This window comes from Natrix helvetica (assembly GCF_964273705.1).
Source record: "Natrix helvetica genome assembly, chromosome: 1".
Classification (NCBI taxonomy): Eukaryota; Metazoa; Chordata; class Lepidosauria; order Squamata; family Natricidae; genus Natrix; species Natrix helvetica.
In genome coordinates this window covers 24244228-24257581 of record NC_138548.1, presented here as the reverse complement: position 1 = coordinate 24257581, position 13354 = coordinate 24244228, and the positions used below count along the sequence as shown (strand labels likewise).

The 13354-nt window shown below is 39.7% G+C and overlaps 1 long non-coding RNA gene across 1 annotated transcript; it reads left to right on the top strand.

Annotated features, from left to right (window-relative positions):
- Positions 1-3258: 3258 nt before the first annotated feature.
- On the top strand, positions 3259-12496 carry LOC309383675. The gene is made up of 3 exons (XR_014173891.1): positions 3259-3397; positions 11078-11204; positions 12028-12496. It is a non-coding gene; the product is annotated as an uncharacterized lncRNA (long non-coding RNA).
- Positions 12497-13354: the final 858 nt, after the last annotated feature.

Sequence of the window (13354 nt, the reverse complement as noted above, 5' to 3'; positions counted from 1 at the left end):
AGGATGATGCAACATGAGGCATAATAAGGCATAATAAGATTACCCACTGCCATTTAGCAGAAGACACAGAGTAGCTGCATTGCACAATCTCCTAAATGCACTTCAGACATTGCATCATCTCAGAGCAGTCCAAACTTCAATCAAATCTGAGAGCTCAGACACCTAAGATTTGAATCTCCTCTTTTACCTATAGCGTCAGCTGTGACCCCTATATAACCCCTACATGACCCCATAGGAATCTGACAACAGCCAATAGAATACATGTTCTTGCACAGGAACAGGAAGCTCAACTGCAAGCCCAAGAGAAGGTGTAAAAAAACCCACTCTCAACTCCATGTGGTCAGCTGCACCAGAACCATGGGCTTGATGGTTCTGTTCATCATTAAACCTTCTTTCAGATCTGCCTCCAATCTCCATTTTGCCTCCAGTGCCTTTCTCCTGACTTGGAACTGAACCAGATGGATATTTCTGTCACTGCGTTTATTTTGGTTTGCCAGCTACATTCTGAATTATACGGTAGAATGAATTGACTTCTTATCTACGCTTCACTGCGCATGTCACACATTCTTCCACACCTTTACTTTACTCTTCTTTTCTTTTGTCCATCTGCCACGGCAGACAGGAATTTTGCCAAGATGTAATCCTTAGCTTAGTAAGTTTGTATTTTTACTTTCTTTACAATAAAATTTTTTTCTTAGAATATATCTCGGGTTTATTTTGCTTATTTATCAAATATACTTCAAGGAGAAGCCACAATTTCATACCTCGTTAATTATAGGGCTCAATTCACACTCCGACAATTTCTTCCCATGCCTGCAATACCGCATTCTAACCACAGTGCCACCACACCTTCCTTTTGACCTGGGGCAAACTGTGTATGCAGCAAAACTCCTAACACAGCTCTTGTTTATGTCGGTATGTATATCCCTGTTGTATAACTCTGTTTCTTTGTCTCTATGTTTAACTGGGAAGCACAAAAAAACCCCGAGGTAGGCAGTATTATTGTTGAAGCAAAAAGGGCTTATGTGATGGATCTTCAGGCCCTGAGATGATTGGTTGGGTGTTTTTTTAAGGTGGGGAGGCAAAGAGAGATCAAATTATCCCCAGCCACTTTCATTCAGACAGCAAGAAAATGAATGAATGAATAAATAAAGCAAGTTCTGTAATTTTCCCTGTTCTTTGATGAGTGACCTAGATTTTGATTAATGAGCTGAATTATCCATTCTTTGCTATCAGGGAGCTACAGAATTTGGATACATTTGTGTTTTGCTGTTTAATCCCCCAAATAGGTTAATCTTTGTGTGGCTGCGCAGATATATATTCTTCAAAACAAACAAACCGAGGATGTTTACTGGAAGATGTCAGACATTTGTCTCTCTGAATATATGCAAATAAGCTTTCTGAAAAAGGATTATCCATGGCCAAAGAAGAAGAAAATGAGCAACAAAATAAGGACAATTCCATTTATTTCGGGGGATGGGTGGGTTTGAGGCAGTAGTGGGATTCAACATTTTTTACTATCGGTTCTGTGGACATGTCTTGTGGGCATGGTGTGGCTTGGTGGGCGTGGCTTGGTGGGCGTGGCAGGGGAAGGATACTGCAAAATCCCCATTTCCTGCTGATCAGCTGGGACTCGGGAGGCAGAGAATAGATGGGAGCAGAGCCAGTCAGACGTGGTATTTACTGGTTCTCTGAAGTATTCAAAATTTCCGCTACCGGTTCTCCAGAACTGGTCAGAACCTGCTGAATACCACCTCTGATTTGGGGGGAAGAGGATTTATAACCAGGTAAATCATAACTCCTTCTATGTTATAGAAGCACATTATGATCAGCCCTCTTAACATCATGATCATCTGAAATTAAGGATACAAAACAAAAGCTTCTGTGGTTGGGATCCCCCCTCCCCATGTTGGTTATTGAATAAGACACAGTAACTAGTTTCATACAAAACGCTAAACCATAAAATGTAGTTGATACAAACCAGATCCTAAACCTAAGACGCTATATAACTATTTAGTCCAGAGATTCTCAGTGGGATGCTATGATTTCCTTATGCAAACACAACCAAAGGACAATTTTACTTAATCATGCTTATTCTTTGCTAAGCAAGCTAGGATTTCTAGTGTTGAGACTACTTTGGAAGCCAATATATTGTTGTTCACATCTCAACAATTTGGAGGTACATGCAGTGAGTGTACTGATTCACAAGAGAAATCTAAGCAACCACAGAGGGAGAGGGAAAGAGAGAGACAGAGAGATAGGAACTCTCTGCTGCCATCTAGTGAAAATTAGGTGGATTGATTCTATAGAGTGATGGTAGAGATTTTTTTCAGGTGTTGAAAACTTTCAAATTCCAGTCAGCTACCAATTCCTGTCTTAACAGTATCACATAATACTGCTAGATGGCAGTAGGACAATATGTTCCACAACTCTTAGTAATGGTCTCCATAAGTTGAAGACACCTATCTTCTTTTTCTTGCTTTTTTCAGCTTTTGCAACCATACTTGAGCAAAGAAATGATTGCTTTTCCTCATTTATTCTGAACTTCTTTTAGTCACAGCAAGTTAGAGCACATAGACTCATCTGGGAAAAGAACAGCAGAGTTAAACCTGGTCAGTACATGGATGGTGAACTTTTAAGAAAACTTAGGAATGTAAACCAGAGTGGAAAATTGAAACAAACAAAAAATAATTGCAGGAAGACAATGGTAAACCACTTTTGTAACATTAATGAGAAAACAACATAAATATTTTCAAGTTATCACCAAAAATCAAGCTTGACTCAAGGAAGAATTTATTTTATTACCAATTTTTTGCAGATTTTTTTCTGAAAGCTTATTCAAATATATTAAAAATTACGATAGTGTACAGAGCAGTGGGGAATGATCAAATTGCCTCTGGATATTGCATCTACTTTCACTTTCAATTCAATGTTAACTTTACATTTGAGATGAATGACGTGTTAAAAGTCTTGATTTTTGTGAAAGTTGCCTGCTTTGTTGTTTTCTTCAAACATTCACTTCAGGCTGCCCATTGATACAGATGATTATTATAAATGTGATGCTTGGAAAATCTTTCTAGTTCTGCAGTTCTGAAATGTAAAGGTGCTTTCAGTCATTTAATTGTTCCAAATAATCTTGCATGCCCCTCTACCTCAACAATACCCAACATGTAATTCTGTGAACAAGGCAGAGCAATTGCATGATAAAATCCTTATCTAGGTCCATCGTAAGATTTGGCTGCTGGAAATATTGTTGGTGTATCCTGAAGCAATGCCTCTTAAAATATGACCATAGGGCAGTTGTGGTTGCCTGTAATGGCACAGAAAGGCAGTAGGTAATCTGAACTGGAACTGGAGAAAAGAAGATAGAGAGAAGACCTTGGTGCAAAAATCATTTGTAGGTGAACTATACATGGGTTGAAAAAAAAATCCAAATGATTACTAGTTTTGGAAGAAAAATCCATCTGGTTCAGTTCCAAGCTAGGAGAAAGATCCTGGAAACATGGAGGCTGGTTGGAAAGATGGTTTAATGATGAACAGAACCCATCAGCATTTATGGTTCTGGTGCAGCTAACAAAATGGAGAGAGTGGGGGTGTTTTATACCTTCTTTGGGCTTTGTATTTGAGCTTCCTGTTCCTGTGCAAGAACATGTCCTTTAATATTCTTTTGACTGTTGTCAGATTCCTATGGAGTCATGTAGGGGATATGTAAAGGTCATAGTTGGTTCTATAGGCAAAAGAGGAAATGCAAATCCTAGGTGCTTGTGCTGTCATAATTATGTATGTATGTATGTATTTATTTACTTTATCATGTTTATATAGTGCATATTAGAGGTGGAGACCCTTTGAGAGCTGTATGCAACAAAATTTCATTTTAATGTATGCCGATTAGTATACATTCAAAGGGACCAGGTTATTCTAAGTCTAAGTCTACCTATTAATAGAATAGAACACCACAGTTTAGAAATAGAAGGTGGTGAACCAAACTTTGCAACTCAGGTTGCAAATGACTGTATACTTGCTCCTTATTTATTCAGCCTATAAGCTGAATATATATTGAGGGAGGCTGCAAGAGAAGAAAATGAGTGTGGTTTTAAAACTGGAGAAATAAACTGTTCTGATGATACTACTCCAATAGCTGAAAATGTAAATAGTCTCAAGCTTTAGTAGTGAAAGTCAAAGAACACAGTGAAAAAAAAAAAGGCCTACAAAGAAAAAAATACAAAGAAAACCAAATAAAATGGCAACTGGGATAGTTCCCTTAGAACTGACAGTTGAAGACATTGGTTGATAACTTCTACCTTTTAGAATCGATTGTCAACAGTAAATGATTCATATTTGAGTCCAGAATCTTGCAACAAGGTTTCTCGTAAGAATCTGATGGAATCTGTTAATGCCATGGAAACATGTCTTATTCTTAGCGTGCATGTACATGGAAATAAACTGTATATGACAGAAGTAACAATAGCAATAGCACTTAGACTTATATACCGCTTTACAGTACTTTTACAGCCCTCTCTAAGCAGTTTACAGAGTCAGCACATTGCCCCCAACAATCTGGGTCCTCATTTTACCAATCTCAGAAGGCTGGAAGGCTGAGTCAGCCTTGAGCCTGGTGAGATTTGAATGGCTAAATTGCAGGCAGCCGGCAGGCAGCAGAGGTAGTCTGCAGTACTGCACTCTAACCACTCCACCACCCTGGTTCAGTACTACAAATCAGGGGTGAAATGCTACTGGTTCGGACCAGATTTCCTGCTTTCTAGCTAATCTAAATCGAGTGGAACAGCAGATTCCCCCTTTGCTGTTCTACTTACCTTTGCGAGCGTGGACGGTAGCAGGTTCTGCCAACCTGCCCAGACGTCATCACATCTGTTTTTGATGCTCTGCGCATGTGTGGAAACAAGCACTCACATTTGTGAACTAATAGCGAAGGTAAGTAGATTTCACCCCTGCTACAAACTATACTACAGACCACCTTCAATCTCTTTCCACAGAAAACCTGAGGTAAGGTTGACATCATGGAAACTTCTCAATGCTCAGATGTGGAGGTCTTGCACTTTATATTTTCAGTCTGCTTCTACACAGTTGGAGATATTTATCATCTTTTCCAAGCCCCTTTTCGTTTCCCTGTCTTTTTTTTTAACTATCCCTCTGTCTGCCCACTGACTGAATCTCTTTTATTTGTATCTGCAATCTTTCCATGACTTTCTGGAATATGTGTAATTTATCATGTGTAATTTATCATTTTCATGTTATACAATTGGGCATCAGGATTGGTAACATTGCTTTCATTTATGCCATGTGAGATACACACACACACACACACACACACACACCATGTTTCCCCGAAAATAAGACAGGGTCTTATTTTCTTTTGACCTCCGAAATAGGCACTTGGCTTTATTTTTGGGGAGGTCTTATTTTTGAGGTGCAGGAGGCAGCGAGCGTGGTCACCTCATGGCTGCTTCTGTATTGCAATATTTTCTGGGATGTCTTATTTTCAGGGGAGGTCTTATTTTAGTGCATGTGCTCAAAAGTCCGATTGGGCTTATTATCCAGGGAGGTTTTATTGTCATGGAAACAGGGTATGTATGTATGTATGTATGTATGTATGTATGTATGTATGTATGTATGTACAATAATACAATACAATACAATAGTAGAGTTGGAAGGGACCTTGGAGGTCTTCTAGTCCAACCCCCTGCCTAGGAAGGAAACCCTATACCGTTCCAGACAAATGGCTATCCAACATCTTCTTAAAGACTTCCAGTGTTGGGGCATTCACAACTTCTGGAGGCAAGCTGTTCCACTGATTAATTGTTCTAACTGTCAGGAAGTTTCTCCTCAGTTCTAAGTTGCTTCTCTCCTTGATTAGTTTCCACCCATTGCTTCTTGTTCTGTCCTCAGGTGCCTTGGAGAATAGTTTGACTCCCTCTTCTTTGTGGCAACCCCTGAGATATTGGAACACTGCTATCATGTCTCCCCTAGTCCTTCTTTCTCTTAAGCTAGACATACCTAGTTCATGTATGTATGTATGTATGTATGTATGTATGTATGTATGTATGTATGTGTTTGTGTGTCTGTGTGTACACACACACAGTTTGAATGAAGCACAGATAGTGCTATGATGAATGGATTCTAATCTTTGCCTTATTTAAACTCAGCAATCCAGTCATCTCCGTCACCTGTCTTTCCATCAGGTGCTCTTTGATGTCTCCTGCAGATAATTATGGAGGACATTTATACAAAATCTTCTGATACCTAATCATATTTTCCTATACTATATAATTTCTATCCTTTAAAAAGAATATTAGCATTCTTTCACTAGGTGTCACTGTTTGCTATAAAGCCAGAAGGGTAAGTGTTTTCTCGTAGGACTAACATATTCTTCCTCAGAAGTTGGAGGAAAAATCCTGCCTTTTGCATGTTTCCATCCACAGACAATATTTATTCAAAACCAAAATCAGGGCCTGCTATCAAACACAGGTAATTTAGCCCAATCCCAATAAGATTATCGGATAGTCACTGATTGTCTCTTTCTATATCTCTCTGTCTGTTACTTGCCAGAGACCTGTAATTATAATCTTACTGAGATGTTCATATTAATGAGGATAAGCTTTGCACAAGCCTTTTCTAAGATGGTTTCCTGCAGATATTCTTGGCCAAATTAGAATAGAATAGAATATAATTCTTTATTGGCCGAGTGTGATTGGACACACAAGGGATTTGTCTTTGGTGCATATGCTCTCAGTGTACATAAAGAGAATAAAATACATTCATCAAGAATAAAAAGATACAACACTTAGTGGTAGTCAAGATTACTAAGCTATCAAATCGTATTAGGAAACAAATAAAAACAATATAAATTAAAAGATATAAGCAACATGCAGAGGTGGATTCCTACCAGTTTGGACCAGTTCGGCCGAGTAGGTAGTAACTCAGCTGGCCACACCCCCAAACCGGTTCCATCAGCGGTGCCGTAGGTGCCGCCATCTTGTTTTTTGCTTCTGTGCATGCACAGAAGCAAAAACCAAGATGGCGGCACCTACGGCACCGCCGATAGAACCGGTTTTAACCTACTGGGCATGTGCCTGAAGTACGTCCCTGAGTGAACCAGCAGTAGAAGAAGCCGGAAACTCACCCCTGGCAACACGGTTATAGTAATAAGTTGGAAGAGATAGGTACTAGCAAGGAAGAGAAGAATAATAGTAATACAGTCTTTGTAAATGATTTGACAGTGTTGTAGGAATTAGTTGTTAATCAGAGTGATGGCATTCGGGGGGAGAAAAACTGTCCCTGTGTCTAGTTGTTTTGGTGTGCAGTGCCCTCAGCATCAGAAGTTGAAACCATTTATGTCCAGGATATGAGGGGTCTGCAGATATTTTCACAGCCCTCTTTTTTTACTCATGCTGTGTACAGGTCCTCAATGGAAGGCAGGTTGGTAGCTGGGAATGTTGGTATTTATAGTGCCAACGTATCTCAAAAGTGTTAAAATGAAGAAGGTTGAATTACGCACGCAGCACTATTTTCAGAAAAAGATGCATTCTGCCTTTTATTGTACATAAATAACATTTTAAAAGTGGAACTAGGTGATGGTATACATAATATCCCATAGTTAACATATATGCATTTGGCATAATATGTTCTGTTCTTGCATGGACCCTGTTTTTGAGTCGCGCAAAGCATCCATATCTATAGTTCTGTTTATTTAAAATGAATCACACTGGTCTTGAAAATAGGGGCACCCTTCACCATCATTGGAAGTGTGAAATCCATAAAGTCAGCAGCCTTAAATCTACCATTGGTTTAACGGCTGAAAAAATAAGGAAACCTCTCCATTCTCAAGATAGAGGAGAACATCTAGAGACCCTAATTTTGTTTATGGCGTAGCTTGATGAAGTTGGCTTTCAGTCATGAAAAGATTGCTAAACTCTATGGAAAAAGTGCTAAGTGACTAAGAAGTAGAAGGTTTAGATTTTGCTAAGTTTCATTGAGCAATATTTATAAGCAGAACCGGGATGATATATGGTAGCTCAGTGATGGTGAACCTTTTCGGCGCTGAGTGCCGAAAAGGGAGTGCACACGCTCGTCTGGGCTGCAACCTGTAAGAGGAGCTGCCCAGGGGGCGCATGTGCACCCTCGGAAATGAACTTCTGGTTTCTGGCACGCACATGCACGAGGCCAGGTTTCTGGTGCACATGTACACGTGACGATCAGCTGGCCGGCGGCATGCGCATGCAGGAAAATGGAAGCCCAGCTCTTCCAGTTTCCGGTATTGCCACACGCACAAAGGCCAGCTGATTGTCATGCGCACGTGCCAGAAACCCAGAAGAGGAATGGGTGATGCTGTGTGTGCCAGGCAACATGGCCCCGCATGCCACATTGGGCATGCATGCCATCACGGTGATAGCTTAACCAACCCTACAATTTAAAAGAAATAATGCAAATTGCCTCAAAACTATATTGGTCTTCTAAATACCATATTAATTTATGATCATCATTGAGTCCAACATTTTTGCTGCTAAGTGAAAAATTTGTAAAGTGACTTTTTCCTTCATTTTATGACTTTTCTTGCCACCCTTGTTAAGTGATTCACTGCAATTGTTAAATTAGTAACACTGTTATTAAGTGAGTCTGGCTTCCCCTTTGACTTTGCTTGTCAGAAGGTTGCAAAAGCCGATCACATGACCCTGGGACACTGCAACCGTCATAAGTATGAGTCAGTTGTCAAGAATCCAAATGTAAATCACAGGACCATGGGGATACTGCAATGGTCACAAGTGTGAAAAATGGTCATAACTCACTTTTTTCAGTGACGTTGTAACTTTGAATGGTAACTAAGTGAAAGTAGAAGTCAAGAACTACCTGTAGAGTTAAGGCCAAAAATCAATTGGAAGAAGACTGGTTTACCTTGATTCCTAAAAGCAAGGATTGTTGGGGGTCACCCGTGTTTCCAGGAATAAGGAATTGCATAAATTGGTGGCTACCAATGCTCTGACTTTGGGTCCATAGCCCATGAATTTTGTGAGAGGACACTCTCAATAGTTCTTCTTCTAAACCCTAAACCATTTCAGAGAAATGGTTTCCAATCTCTTCTTGAAAACCTTCAGTGTTGGAGTATATACATCTTCTGGAGGCAAACTGTTTTAACTCTAAGGACATTTCTCCTTAGTTCCAGGTTGCATCTCTCCTTGATTAATTTCCATCCATTGCTTTTTGTCCTGCCTTCAGGTGCTTTGGAGAATAGGTTGACTCCCCCCCTCCCTTTCATTGTGGCAGTCTCTTAGATTTTGGAGCATTACCATCATGTCACCCCTAGTTTTTCTTTTCATTAAACTAGACATACTCAATTCCTGACACTGGTTTTCCTACGTTTTAGCCTCCAGTCTCCTAGTCATCTTTGTTGCTCTTTTATGCACTCTTGTTTTCTTCAGAAGTTATCTTGGCACCTGAGTAGGACTGAGTTGGGAGACAGAAAGTAACATTTCCATGACTGAGCCTACTCTGGGTAGGCATATAACGTTATCTTTTGAATGATCATATCTGGGAAAGCTTTGTAGCAACAGTATGGAAGTGGTTTGCCATAATCTTCTTTTAGGATGGTTTTTCTTTTTTTAAACTTCTCAGTTTAATCTGTGGCTGGAAGATCTCCTGGTGGTTTCTCTTGTAAGTAGGTTTCCCTTTTCACACAGGAAGTCTGGTATTGTCGTTTTGAAAGCTATTCAAAGTGCTTATCTGCAGTGTTACCTCAAAGTGAAGTTCTTTCAGCAGTTGCTGGTATAATTTACAGTATAGGTGGCTCAGTATGTTTGTCTATAAAAATACATGTTGAATCTAATTACATTCAAACAGATTTCATTCATTCCATCCATCTAAAAGAGACTATAAAAACTTAAGAAGGAATCAAAAAGACCAAAACACATCATTTATAGCAGCCCACACCAGAGAAGCAGACAATTAAGCGGAAAACAATACCTTAATCAAGGAACTACCAAAATATTGCATATATTGGCAGGATAAACTGCTGTATATAAAGGGGGCAGAGGGGGGTGGTCTGTTTCACACTGATGATTTTTCCCAGTTGGCTAATGAAATACCTGAAAGCAAACAGTCAAACTCAGAGAATACCAAGGACTTCACCATCCAAAATAGATTTGTGTACCTGAGATTGCAATAACAGAGGAATAATTTGTTAATGGTTTTACAGTAAAGAATTCTATTATTTTAATTTGAGTAGATTATTCACTATCCCTCAGCCAATGCAGTTATTAGAGGAGATAAACCAAGGTTTTAATATCCTCTTTGAGTTAAAACCATATTTTAGTTTACAATAATACAATACAATAGCAGAATTGGAAGGGACCTTGGAGGTTTTCTAGTCCAACCCCCTGCCTAGGCAGGAAACCCTATAACGTATATGTTACAATATGCTTGAACACTTTAACTGGAAAGATAAGATACAAATATTGTCATAAACATGTAAATATATTCAGCTCCAGTATGAAAAAAAATATATTCTCCCTTATCTGTTTTCTAAAAGGCATGGAGTCTGCAGGAAAAATGAGAATAGTAAAACAAAAATGCCTCCTCATTTCATTGTTGTATTCCCTTAGAAATGTGACTATTTTTACTCATGTTTTTGTCTCTAAAGTACCATGTGATTTTCATCTAAGAATTAATGGACCACAGTAATGCCTTTCCATTTAATTGTCTGCTTTGGGGGATAGATTTCTGAAACTGCAAAGTTTCCTTCCTATTTTTAATTAAAAATCTGTAGATCCCCTCATGGAGCAGACAGAGGTTCCATTTACTTAATAAATCTTGCAAGATGGCTGAGATGGTTTCCATTTTTATTATTTAAAACATTTTAAAAGCTGGCATGTTTATTCCAGTGCTGTTTTTTTTTAAAAAAAATAATAATATTGGTATGTTCTTGGTACTTCCTGGATGGCCATGTGGTCATAGGGATTGTAGTGTAAAACAAGTGGTCTAAACCCAAATAACCAACAGATTTCCAAACAAACTGAATATTAAATGCCAAAACAAATACATTTTTCATCATGCAATTCCTTTGTAGGTCCCCATGCCACAGCAGTGCCAGCAGATGCAATATCTATATAATATTCCCCTGCACTATATTCCAGTGTTACAGAGATTTCTAAGGAGCATGGTTGAAGACGTCCCTCAAGCATGTTGGTTCTGTGGTAAGTGCTTGGTTGTTTTTTCCAAAAGAAAAGAAAAGACTCTTGTCAACCTTGTAGAGCTTAGAAAATTCAATCTACGTTTTCCTTTACTGGGGGTTTTCTGGGGAAAGACAATTTCTAGCTGGATTCCAATTTTTGCTGCTCTTTACCCTGCTATGAATCCATTATGACACTTGCCCCCCCCCCCCCCCCCGGGTGAAGTATGACATTTCACCTTCCCCCCCCAAAAAAAGAGCCACATAGAATTCCTTTTGATGCATACTTTTTTTCTCAGCAACCCAATTGCTCTTTTGGAAAAGTTGATTAAATGAATTGGGGAGACCATGCTTTAAAGCAGTGATGGCCAACCTTTTCAGCCCTGAGTGCTGAAACTGGAGTGCCTGCATGCGTGCATATGCACGCAAGCACACACTGAAGCACCGGAACCTGGAAGAGAGCATCTGGCCAATGCAAATGTGTGCAGTGGCCAGCTGCTCCCCCCGGGTTCCGTTGCGTGCATATGAGCCGGCCAGCTGCCGTCTTCCAAGTTCCGGCGCTTGGGTGCGCGTGCACATGCATGCATGCACAGGTGTGCACTCCAGTTTCGGTGATGGCACATGTGCCCACAAAGAGGGCCATTGCGGCTTTAGAGGATAAGGGAAATATATTGAAAGAGAAAGAGGAGATGGAGACCATTAATTTTGGTGAAGTTTTGAGGGCCAGAAGGAATTGGCTGCAGGCCTCATGGACTGTTGTTTGCCTGCTCATGATGTAGGTGGTAATTTTCACTGATTCATGAGCGATATCTCAACCTGGTCCCATTTGCATTTGTAATTATTCTCAGGAATTATTGCGTAGTAATGAAGGAACACAGAAAAAGAAGACACGGGAAGACCATCCATGAAAAGAAGGTACCTGTCTATGAAGGACATAGAGGAGGAAAATGTTGGTAGGCATATATTATAACCTTGTCAAAGGCACCAGGATGGGAGCTGAAGAGGTGACAAAAGAAGAACAATGAGGAGGAATTGCTTGTCACATAAAAAGCCATTCCTTATCCTTTAACATAACCTTTGATACTCAGAGCATAGATTGTACTTTGTAAAGTCATTTTTCCATTGGAAGTTGTGATGCCATATAACAGCTAACCTGAGGAAACTAATGCGGTGCACTGAAGCAGGAAGGCCTTGGCACCAAAGCACCAAGCTGTTCCTCTTTAACTGCCTCAAATAAGTTTTTTTATTCCTGACATTTGCTACAAGACCATTGTATTTTACTCATTTGTTATTCATGGCAAGAAATAAAAAATGATTCCAGAGAGAGTTTTTACAAGGAGCACAGTCAACATTCCAAAGAAATTGCTTTCTTGAATGGCCTCAGGAGACTTAAAGAAATGATACTTCTTCTTAAGGTGAAAAGTTTATAGGACTGTATGGTTGCTGTATACCAGGAAACCTAACCCAGGATTGTTGAGTTCATGTGAGTAGCAGCTCTCAAAAACCAGAGAAAGGGAGAGGTAGAAGTAGGAGGAATTCGGAAAGGCAGATGCCTTCTAGCATTTGTGTTTGTTTGTTTGTTTGTTTGTTTATTTATGTATGGATTTGATTTATATCTGCCTTTATTTTTTATCAATAACTCAAAGTGGCAAATATATCTAGCAACAGCAATAGCACTTAGACTTATATACCACTTCATAGTGATTTTACAGTCCTCTCTAAGCGGTTTACAGAGTCAGCATATTGCCCCCAACAATCTGGGTCCTCATTTTACCGGAAGGATGGAAGGCTGAGTTAACCTTGAGCCGGTGAGATTTGAACTGCTGAACTGCAGCTAGCAGTCAGCTGAAGTAGCCTGCAGTACTGCACTCTAACCACTGCACCACCTCGGTTCTAACACGTCTTCCTTTTTCCATTTTCTCCATAATAATAACTCTGTAAGGTGGTTGGGCTGAGAGAGAGTGATTGACCCCAAATCACCCAACTGGCTTTCAGGTCTAAGGCAGGACTAGAACTCACAGTCTCCTGGTGATTGGCTGAAAATCACTCAGCCAGTTTTCTAATCCCTAAGGCAGGACTAGAACTCGGAGTTTCCTGGTTTCTAGTCTGCTTCCTTAACCATTAAATCAACCTGGTTCTCTTACCTCCTTATCGTATAAATATATAACTCAAGCC